The sequence below is a fragment of the Balaenoptera borealis genome, assembly GCF_965194805.1.
Source record: "Balaenoptera borealis genome assembly, chromosome: 5".
Lineage (NCBI taxonomy): Eukaryota > Metazoa > Chordata > Mammalia > Artiodactyla > Balaenopteridae > Balaenoptera > Balaenoptera borealis.
The window spans coordinates 26,527,495-26,540,011 of record NC_138862.1 but is presented as its reverse complement, the minus strand read 5'-3'; the positions used below and the strand labels follow the sequence as shown (position 1 = coordinate 26,540,011).

The following is a 12,517-nucleotide window of genomic DNA, read 5'->3' as shown; positions in this document are numbered from 1 at the left end:
TAATTTATGCTTCAATTTAACTATTCAGTAAATTCTGAATAGCAGAAATATTAAATTCTTATGAATAGTAAAGACTTTCTAAGGGCTTAATGATTCAATTTCAACCTTAGCCCAGAGGCATGTTGTTGCATAATATTAAAAAATACTACTGAACCAGCAGTTTACATTTACAGAATCTTGGCCTTGATATTATAGTGCTTTCTTCACTAATCCTCCTGAAGTACACACTTGCAAAAAATTTCTGTTATAGGCTCAGTAACAGAAATGCTTGACAATTTTTTTCCCAACAAAAAAACACAGTAAATCATGAACTTAAGTTATTAGTTATGTTTTTACTGGGGGAAGATAAACCAGAACCAGAAAAATACACATTAATAAAAGCCTCAAAAAGTCGATGAACTGTTTAATTTTTTGAGTAAGAAAAGCATCTAAAATGTTTTCACATGTTTGATACTTATTAAAACTTTATCAAGATAATTTTATCTCTAGAAGAAATGCATTACACACAATTATTACTCATATAGCAACACATTCAGTCTACCAAAATACAATAGCCAGTATAATTCTTCAACTCACAAGTGTTCATTATGCACCATAAATAATGGAAATATTCGTATTACATGTTTATATTTCCCAACTTTTTAGTACGGCTTAAGCATACTATCTCAATTGCTTTTTAAAATACAGAATACCTTTTCAAATACACAGCACACTTCGAAATATAGAATACATTCATACGTTTTCATAAGTTCAAACCATTTAAGGTCAAACAGCAGTGCTTTTATACTGAAACTGAAAACTGGAACTGAAAATTAATGCCTGACATAATTAAGCAGTCTGAATCTGCTTAGCTTTGAAAACAGAGTAAGTGGAGAGCCACTCAGGTGCTAGGTTAAAAAAAATGTTTTAGCTGACTCGTCAGAAAAAATTACATTCTGTATTCACCCCTTGTTTTAAAAATTGAAGTCGTAACAATTTTATTAACTGAACTGCAAACGCTGGCTAATACTAAGATAATGAAGTATTTGTACTTTTTTTTTTTTTTAATTTATTTATTTATTTATTGGCTGTGTTGGGTCTTCGTTTCTGTGCGAGGGCTTTCTCTAGTTGCGGCAAGTGGGGGCCACTCTTCATCATGGTGCGCGGGCCTCTCACTATCGCGGCCTCTCTTGTTGCGGAGCACAGGCTCCAGACGCACAGGCTCAGCAGCTGTGGCGCACGGGCTTAGTTGCTCCGTGGCATGTGGGATCCTCCCAGACCAGGGCTCGAACCCGTGAACCCTGCATTGGCAGGCAGACTCTCAACCACTGCGCCACCAGGGAAGCCCCGAAGTATTTGTACTTTATCGGCATTAAATCAGGTATAAAAGTGCTTGTGAATACTAATTTGTTCCAAAATGACATAACATCAGCCAATGGTGGGTCCTGCTAAGACTGCCAAAACCAGTGCTAACTGGGCTGTCAGTTCCCTCACAAGTAAGCTATGGGGCGCACCTCCTAAACACTAACAGTTTAAGCAGACGAGAGCCAACGACTCTCACCAGGTAAATTCAACTATCTCAGCCTTGTTTCTTCCACTGAGTATAAAAACTTAAACAGAATTTCATACACGTTTTATTTACCCCTTTGGTACTTGTACTGCAACTGTGTGTGTATATATTTTTTACCAGTTATTGTCTGGTTGGGTCCAATTTCCAGCAGAATTAAAATATTTAAGCGCAAAACCTCACAGCTGTATTTCAAAACCTGGTAAATTAACATAAAAAGGAAGTTCACAAACCTTGATTAGAATGAAAATATTAAATGTATTGTTATTATGCATGTTTCTTATCATAAATAAGACAAAAAGGTAGTTAGTATCAATTATAGACAAAATAAGAAATACCTCCATTCTGCTGTTTGATTCTAATACTTACTGCTAGGCAGAGAGAACCTGATAGCTTGCTTACTTTACTAACTTTGGAAGATTCATCAAAGAGCTTCCTTACTCTTTATAAACTCTCCTAGGGCTCACTGCCCTAAGATGAGGCAGACAGCTAGCCAATCCCTGAAACAGTAAACAGTCTCATTCTCACTCGGTCCACCGCCACAGCACCAATCATGTAGCAATGATTTAGCTGAATCTGAACACTGTAAATTGTTTCTCCTTTACTATGTATGAAAGGAAATCCTTCAGCATATAAAAAGGGTTCTAAACTAGGCTACAGAAAGGCATTATTTTTTGCTGTTATATTTTGTTTTTTTGGGTTTTAAAAATTCTATTTGGAATGTTCAGAAATTGTATTAAAAAAAGATAAAAAATTATATGAAACAACAAATTTCCTGATGTACCCCAGAGCTTCAACAACAAATCAATATAATAGATGTTTATTTGAAGAATAATGTGGGCTTTTAAAGATATTTTTACCCAACGTTGCTTCTTAGTAATTCATGTAATATAACTTTTTGTCCTCCAGAAATAATTTTTTAACTTTTACTTAAATCCCCAAATGAATGCTTGGAACCCAGTAAGCACATGATTATATGCATATTGGTAATCTGCTGAGATAAACAGCAAGTCAGAGAACTACAATATTCAATTTACTGTGAAAGTACATAAATGTAAAATAAATTTCCGATTCAGACACTCAGGTGAAAAATCCCCTATAAAAGACATAAAAAAAGTCATGGCAGGAAGAGTTCTGAATGTGGGAAATATTTCTACTTAAGATGTCCCATAGGCTCCTTAAATTCACCTTGCCTAAATGACACTCCTCTTCCTCCATTTTTACCACCCAAACCCAATCCTCTTCCTGAGTCTGGTACCACCACCTGCTCAAGGAAGAAACCTGGGTGTCCTCCTTGACAGTTCTTCCCTGCACCCCCATCCCAGATGTTTTACTGTCCATCTTAACAGATTTTGTTCCCCCTGAAGTCTAGCAGTACAGCATATTAAATCCTCCTTCACTCCATTACTACTCCCACTACATTATCTGGGTCTTCCTCACCATCCCGTCTAGTTCTCACTTCCTGTAAAGAAGGCTTTTCTAACCAGTAACCTCTGAGTTGATCACAGCAGATTTTACAATTGCTTCTTCACTGGCCTTTATCTCCTGCTAGAAGGTCAGTTCTGTGAGAAAGGGGACCATCTGTTTTATATGCATCCTTATTGTCCTAGTGCCTGGCACATAGCGAACACTCAAGAAAAATGAAATGAATAAAGGAAAATTAAAATTATATTAAAAAACAAACCTAAAACTTATTACCAGTTATTATTTGAGGTCTACTGCCATGAAGTTTTGCCCATCCTAGCAAGGTAACTAGGATGTGCAGATAGGCCAGGCTCTCAGAAGTTAAAGGCATCTTCCAGTGAAGTTACTCCTATGTTTATAGTTTAACGTGCCATTAGTCCCAAGAACTAATGAGTGGCACTGATACAGAAATGGCATTCCTGTGGCATCATTCAATCTGCCAAACAAAATCAGGAACTTCTACTCAATTACATATTTTTATTAGAAATGTACATACAGTGAATATACAAGAAGGCTATTTTATGTAAACTGAAGCTCATTCATCAGATCTGTACCTGTAACTTCTTTAGCTCACTAAACATTTAAAACTTGAATCAGTTTTAAAGTTCAATTTGAAAATGTTTGTCTTATAAAAATAGTTTAAAATATCCCATGCAGTAGCAGAAGAAACAAAAAATTTAATACACGGACTACTTCGTATACTTGAACAAATTACTTTTTAATCTAGAAAAGAATGTGAGTAGCCCACTTAATTTGTATCAGCAATATAGGTGTAATTGTATGAACTCCTGAAGTGATTTTGTTTTTTCCACTTTATCTGTTAGAATATAAGAGAAACAACCACTGCTATTATCAGAGATCCCAGTGAGTTTCCCAACTGACCTTACAATTTTAATTGTATTTACAAGTGTAAACAGCTCTGAGCACCATTTATTTCTTCAGCAGCTTTTGAAAGGGAATGAATCTAAATGCAATTAAATAAGTTGATACTTTTGAGAAACTAAGTTATTTCCAAACCAGTTCAACAAAAATTGCACTAAAACTTCCTTACTAATAAAAATTCTGAGGGCCAATATAATTGACATCTTAACTATCATAAAATCTTTAAAACATATCACAAAGATGTCCATGTAACTCTGTGTCTTGAGTTCATGATTATTAGAGAACCAAGACCTTACTTGGCAACTATAATTGCTAATATTTTTTAAAAGTATGTACTAGTTTCTTCTGGATAGAGGCTGTTTAGAAATTTATATAGGCAGTGCATTTCTTTTTTATTTATTTATTTATTTTTGGTTCTGGTGGGTCTTTGTTGGTGCGCGTGGGCTTTCTCTAGTTGCGGCGAGCGGGGGCTACTCTTCGTTGTGGTGCGAAGTCTTCTTATTGCAGTGGCTTCTCTTGTTGCTGAGCACGGGCTCTAGGCACGTGGGCTCAGTAGTCGTGGCACACGGGCTTAGTTGCTCCGCAGCATGTGGGATCTTCCTGTACCAGGGCTCGAACCCGTGTCCCCTGCATTGGCAGGCAGATTCTTAACCACTGCGCCACCAGGGAAGCCCCTAGGCAGTACGTTTCTGTATGAACAGTGGTATTTTAAAAAGTTAAGCTGTTTCTATTCAATAGTTTTCTTTTTAAAGTCTTCCCACTTTCATTTCTGATTTTGTTACACCATTCTCACATACTTTGAAAACCCTCCCACTAACCCATCTGGCATGCTATCCCCATTTTTATTCTTTAAATTCTTCTTTAGGATCAATTTGCTTTAAGAAAACTCAGTTAAACTCATAAAAGAGCAAGAGCCACTCAAATGTAGATCTTCCTGTCTACCTATCACTGTCACCCTTTTAAAATAAAGATATTTCCATGCATATATTTAATATGCCTATTGTAGTAACATAATTTTTCCTCTCACAGGATGATACTCCAAATGGCACTAAAAAATAGCCACAAAACCCAAAACACTTAAGAGTTCTATGACATGTCCCATTACCTTCTGCTTTTACCCCCAGCCTCTTGAAGAAGATCTTATTTATGATTTGGTGGTAATTAGGTAAGCTAAGCAATCTTTCCCTGATGGTTCCCTAGCTGGTCCTGTCAAACGGTACCATCTCTCAGCCGACTACACTGATGCTACATGCCTTTTATTTCACACGTTCTCAAATGTCATATCATCTGACTGACTGCCTCATGCATGTTTACTCTCTGTCAGTTAGCCTTCCTTCTGAATTTGACTACTATATTTCACTTCTCAAAGGACTGGCTTCATATAATTTGGTATTCCATAGGTAGAGCAAATATAATACAACCAATAGTTGGATGTAAAGCTGTAATACATGTTACCATATCAGTAGGAGGCTGGAAAGCTCTAAGGGAGTAAGCGCTTCGACTTTTACTACAAACTTAAAAGAACCAGAATTAGAGAACTGGCTGTATTCGTTTTCCAAATGGTGGGTTTGTGTGTTCTTTCTTAATTTTTAAATAAGACAAGATAATTTAGTTACGATTTAAGTTCCAGGTTGTTAACAGGCTGTGAAGAAATTTTAAGCACACTGCCTTTAGACATGACCAACGTTTGTGCAACCATTCACGCAGTACTGCTTCAAAATCTTTCTTATGGAGGCTCACATTTTGCCCAGAGTAAAGACTTTTCCAAGAGTTAAGGTGTTTTCTTTTTATGATGATCTTATCTTGGTTGCTAGGAAAGGGAGAACAAGCACCTGCATGTTTACGTGTTGCCCATATTAAGCCATGTTTATGTGCTTCTTTAAGTAAGTGTTAATTGTAAAGATGGAGGGAGAGCTAAACTTTGTTGTACTACGAATGGAAGGACTGAGCTGCTACGCCTTTGTTTTTGAGTATCAGGTTCCCATTTCTGGTAAAAGGAGTAGAGGAAAAGTTCTGTAAGTAGAGGTGGCACACGCACAGCCTGAAGTCTGGATCCGTACTGCAGCAAGTTAAGTTTAGCCTACAAGTGTTTTTTTTTAAAAAAGATTCACTTACAATTTTCAGTTTCTTGGTTTCTCTTAAAAACAAAATCAGAAGATCTGACAGCAACTGGCTGGTAATGAGAAGCAGCTACTGCCTGAAAACTGGGTAAGTGCTCTCCAGTTCAAACAGTCCTTATCCTTCCTTTTGTGAGTGTGCAGGTACTTGTGACTTAGCAAGCTCTGCGGCCATGTTGTTTAGTGACTCTCATACTATACTCAGACTCTGTGACGACATAGGTCTGGATTGCTTCTGTGTAAATAATGGCTGTCCCAATGATGCTTTGACACCCAAAGCGACCAGGCTACTCTGCATTTGATGGTCAAGCAGCAGCCAAGCCATGATTCAAGAAGAGTTATTACGATTATATCTACCGCCAGTCACACACGCAGTGGGAGGATGCTCAGGTTGTCTATCCCGTCACTGACAAAAGGCAGATCAGCCCGAAGGTGGGAAGGCGAGGATGGAGAGTTGGAGCACCTACTTCCTTCCTGAAACCCACAATAGGACAGGCTTCTACCTCTTGGAAAATTTTACCAGTTGTCCTATGTGCCTTAGTGAGTACTATGATAAACAGTGCTCCTTTCCCCACCCCCTCATGCCACTTACAGTCTGCCGTATTCAAATACCCAACATAGTGTTTAAAAGTAATAGGTAATTGCTTATGTCCGCATTGGAAGCAGATGGAATTACTGGCAACTGTACTAAGCCGATATACAGATGGGTTCAGCAACTTGCTTTTTCCACATTTGTAGAATCACTGCCTTAAAGAAAGACATACCAACAGGTGGTCTTTAGACAGCATATTTCTGCTTAGGAGATGTTTATGCCATTTTAAAATTTTTGTGTGTGCTAAGAGGATTAAGCAGTTGGTCAAAGCAGCTTAATCCAATAAAGGAATTATAAGGGCAAATTTCAATCAGCAAAGTGTTCAGAGAGATGATGTTAAAAGATAAATCTCAACCTCAAATAACCAAGGTAGTCACAGTAGAACTGAGTTCTTGTATTGATGGATGTATAAACTGCAAATGATTTGTCAAAAAGAAAACCTTTCTCAGTGAATTTTACTTTTTCATTATAATGGTTGGGAAATTGGGGAAACACACCTACATAACAACTGTTTATTACTAACAGGGTACAAAAAAATAACAATCCACACTCAATTCTGGTTTCAAACTTAGCTACCTGTTTTAACGAGAAAGGTCCAATAGAACTCTCTGTGAAGACGGACACATTCTCCATCTGTGCTATACAATACAATAGCCACTAGCTACATGTGGCTACTGAGCCTTTGATATGTAGCTAGTATGACCCAGGAACTAAAGTTTTAACTTTAATTAACTTAAATTTAAATAACCAAATTGTGGTTAGGTTACCATATTGGACAGGGCAGCTTGTCCATAGGTAATTGATGAAGTAAAAGGGTACTGGAAAAAAATATGAATGGAAGCTATCCATGGTCAGGATACTAAGCTCACAGCAGCACAGAATATAAAAAGCTAAAATTGTTTTTCTAGCACATTAAAATATATTATATTTAGACTATAATTTTTAAGTGGCACAAAGAATTAAAAGTTATATTATAAAAAATTTTAAGTCAATAATCCAGTTGACCCAAGTAACCCTCTACTTGTTCCATTTTTCTCCTAAATAAAACTTCCCTAAAAATAGGCAAGGTTAAAAAGATACACATTACCTAAACAAAAGACAGTCTGGAAAAAAGGCTTTCATAGTAACACCGGATGAAAGAGGATAAACCATTAAGACAAAGGAAATTTATGGGTTCAAAAGCAAGAAATGTGATAGCCATATGCACTCTGCCCTTTATCTCCTGAACTGCCTGCCATCTGCCCAGTTAAGGTTTTGACTGATTTATTTTCTTACAAATAAGAAAAACAAAATAAAAAGCTGTCCTGCAGCTATTTATAAAACATCTGTTTTGCATCTCAACTTCTCTGCTTATATTTGAATCACTGTTCCTGAAATTCTAGTTGACTATTCCTTATATAAATGCTTTATAGCAGTATCTATTAATTAGAGATTTACTAGCAAGTGAATTTGAAGGCATTTATAATTCAATTACTACTATAGGTAGTAAATGGTAAAAATTAAGACTGATGGGAAACAATCACTACTATTCACCAACCATTTGATTAGAAAAACTAAAGATTAAAAAAAGGCGATACCTGATGAATCATACTGCAAAATATTAAAAAAAAAATTGTGACTATGTATTATAATTGAATCATAGCAATTCTAGAGTAAAAAGAACTTTGATTAGAACAAAGGGTTTGGAGAACTAGTGTACAATAAAATCATTCCATGATGAAACAAAGTTTTAAAAATTATGGTCCAATGCAATGCAACCTTTTACAAAAATATCAGCATAGTAGAATTTTACCTATTGACACGAAAAAGATGTTTCTGATATATTAAATTAAAAGACTGGTTATAAATAGTATATATAGCCTGATTTCATTTTTTAAACACAATTTACCACGCACACATGCATACTCTACTGCAGAAAATAATTCAGGAAAACAACATACCAAAAATATTAAGAGATTATTGGTAGATAGGTGGGATTATAAATCTTAAAATTCTTCTTGCTTCCTGTATTTTGATTTTTCTGTACTAGGCATAGTTTGCTTTTTTAATGGGAAAAAAGACTTTATAATGGGAGAAAGAAAATCTTTTCTCATTTTAAATAGTGAAAATTTAAAACATTAAAAAAAATGCCCATAAAGAAACATTTTGGTTTGGGAAAGGAAATAGTGTTCCTTAGTCCGAGACAAATTAGGTTTTGTACTGTATGTTTCAATGAACTAAGTAAAACAAAAAATTTACAACTGAAATGGTAAAGATACACATACCTAAAATATCCCAATATTCTGATTTTTTTTTTTAAACTGAGAGTTTCCTTAGGCTAACAATGTATCTATCAAAGGATAACCTTCAAATGAAAGAAGTCCCCCTCCCCCAAAGTAAGATTATAACGACAGTATAGTTTTATCTGGCAATCCTTGTTGGAGGCCCGGAAGGCTTCAAAGGGAGTGAGGGAAAAAGACACTGATACATGAACAGAATTCATACTGTTGAAAGACACTGTGGGGAAAGGATTGGCTGGGCAGCTCCTATGTGAAGGAAATTACGGCAGCTAGAGCAGAAAAATCTACTGAAAGCCAAATCATAAAAAGGTAAACTCAGGATAAAGTCAAACCTCCTCAATGTACATAAAGAAATGAATTATTCTGGCAATGGAGGAGTTGTTCAATATACAAACAAATCATAGTAATCTTTTCAGTAGAATTTCATCTTTTCAGATGAGATGAAAACAAAACCCTTCTATATTTCAATTTAAATCAACACGAACATTTGCATCACATACTATATTTACCAAAGAGCTCCTACATTCATCATCTTTCTGTGATCCTCGCAGCAGCACTGTGAACATAGGCAACAGTGTAATTTATCATCACCTCTATTTAATACATGTGCTCCAAAAGTTAAGCAGTTGCATACTAGGAGGAAGAAGTCAATGGTTCAAGACAGAGGGAACTAGATAAACAAAAGTGTGCAAGTGAGAAAGAAATGGAGGAAAAGAGAGGAAGGGAGAGAGAGCATGCACAAATGATTGGCTTGTAGAGTGCCTTTGAAGGGTAATGAAAGATCAAGGTAGACAGTTAAGCAGATACCTGGTCATGAAATGTCCTACGTGTCATGTTAGGGAGTTAACAGCCTAACCAGAAGAAAATAGTAAGGAATCGAAGAGTTCTAGGAAAATGAACAGCATGATCAGATTTGCATTTTAAAGACCTTTCTGGTGATACTGAGAGAGAACTAGGGGTGTGCGGTAGTGATGGGGAAAGGGGGATAAAGTCTATGAAACTGATTAAGTGGGTCTTGAAGGAGTATTGGTGAGAAGGAATAGAGGCCTGGTCAAAGGTGTAGCAGTGGGAATGAAAAGTCAGGAACAGATTGGGGAGAATCAACAGGACTCAGGGACAGACTGCATGGAGAGGGTGGGTGGGAGGGAAGCAGTGAGGGAACAGGGTAGGGTTGCTGCAAGGCCACAGGCCAATTTGCCTTTGAGAACTGAAAAACCATCCCTGCCAGGGTGCATGGCTTGAAAAGCAGAGCTTAGGTAAGATTTCAGCCATAATTCATCACTGCATCTACACAACTTTATATGGACAGTCCTGAAGAAACTGGAACCATTCATTCGCTAAGGGCAGTTTCTCAAAGTTTGGTCCTGAAACCACCTGCATAAGAGTCGGCTGGGATTCTTATTAAAATGCAAATTCCTAGACTCAACTGTAGACCTACTGAAACAAAATTTCTGGGGTGTAGGGCCTGGAATTCCATGTGAACCAAAGATGAAGGAAATAAAAATGCATGTGTATATGGAAATAAGGAGAGAAATTTAGTTTGAGAAACTTAAATTCAAGACAGCTGTAGAATATCTAAATGGAGAGGTCCAGCAGGTGGTTGGATATATATTGACAGGTCTGGTGCTTAAAAGACAGATTTGGCCTGTGATATGTTTGTGGAGTTCCATTAGCTTACAGAGGTATAGCTGAAGCCAATGCAGTGAAAGAAACAGATGAGTGCAATATGAGAAAAAAAGAAAGACAAGGACAGAATTCAATGAAACACTAGTATTTCAGGGACCTGTAATAAGCAGTGACCCTAGGAAGAAAAGAGGGCAGAAATAAGAGGCCCGAGATATTTTATCACAGAACCCAGGGAGCTGAGTGTTTCAAAAAAGAGGGAAATGTTAAATGTCAGATTTTGAAAACGGCAGGAACATGAACCTATTTATTGTGTTGATAACTAGGAAGTCACTGGTGAAAGCAAAGGAGGTATGCCCGTTACAGGGGCACGGAAGATTAATTTGGGAGGAGAGACAGAGGGAGACAATGCATGAACACCGCTCTTTCAAGAACTATGGCTTAAGGGAAAGAGAGGAAAGCTTTTTCCCTTGATTTTTTCTTTTTTTTAGACATGGGCGACATGAGCATTTCTGCCATTCTAATCATCTTTTTGGTCAATCTGCCAGGTTACGACGGAGAATATAACTGTAGGTAGGCAAGATGATGTGTCAGTATATGATAAAACAAATGAAGGAGAGGATAAATGAATGAAGAGTGGGTGGTAGAAAAGAGAGACAGAATGTAAGAAGCATGAAATTAAATTGTTCTGTAATTAGTCTCTACTGAGAATTGTGATATTTTCTTTCCGCAGATACTTATGACTGCTGTTTCATTTGGTTAGTAAATACACTGGTAATCTAAGGCTGAGTTTTCTGGAGAACTGTCTGATTTACTATATAGGAATTATATTTTATTATATTGTATTTATTCTACTTTGTAGTAGAAATATAGCCAAATTGTTGATTGACATTGAATTGAAACTTGATTGTTGATATATTGAAATTTGGTCAAGATTATGAAGGATACTTTAATACTAAATAACAGAAATGTGCTCAGGGCAAATACTAGGAACAGTGTTAGTGAGGAAGTAGTAAGAATACAAAACCTTTAAAATCTTTCCCAACACTTAAAGATACTAAAGATCCTCTTTAATATTTGAAGATAAAAATCTAGAAGTATGAATAAAAGAGGACTTCATGTTAATTTTGAAACACTTCCCCTCCAATAACAACAAACTTCAACATGTGAACTCTGTTTTCAAAACAGACTAGGAATTATCATTCACTAAATTCATTGTAGATATTATTCCACCAGTTATCATGAGTTTTAGATATTAAAGATGTCATTTAAGTATATCTGTATAACACTTTAGAGGTTGGAAGGCGTTTTTACTGTCTATTAAATTTAATCTCCACATTATATAGGAAATAAACACTAAGTGTGAATTTTAAATAAGGTAATACATGGAAAAATGTATCAGCGATTGAATTTATTCTTCATAAAAGGCAAATAATCCTATATCGCCTTCCAGTGTACCATATAACTTATTCTAATGTCTTTGCCGTCCTCTCATGTAAGCTTCACAAGTTTATGTTTGTTTTGTTAACTGCCTTATCCTTAGCTACCAGAACAATTTCTGGCACACAGCAGTTGCTCAATTAATATTTACTTAATCAATGTGTATAAAAATTGCTATGAACATAGCTTTAACTCTGAGATTCAGATTTTGATGGGTACACACAAGCCATTATTTTGCCTTACTGTTATACAGTTGAGACAGTAATGCCAAAAAGCTAACAGAAATAGATACACTAGTTTAAAATTTTTTGTAAATAAACAGACACTGTTCCCCTTTATTACAAACTATAAATCCAAGCCTCAGTGCTTAATGGGTTTATTCCCCTTTTCTAAATCCTAATGTGTGCCAAACTGGATTAGAATAATTTAAATCCACTCTAACTAGAACTATAGTTGATAACATTTTGATAATTCTGCAATGTTACTTAGCCACTTTGATTTCAATCATTTATATATTTTGCATGTAACACCTTATCTGAAATTCACAATGTTAATATCCTTTATAATATGGAGA

At 36.1% G+C, this 12,517-nt stretch overlaps 1 protein-coding gene across 2 annotated transcripts in view; it reads right to left on the bottom strand.

The window, feature by feature from the left end:
* The window catches only part of LOC309628689 (protein EURL homolog), a 36,248-nt gene that overhangs the window by 13,184 nt on the left and 10,547 nt on the right, over positions 1–12,517 (bottom strand). The window lies entirely within an intron of this gene.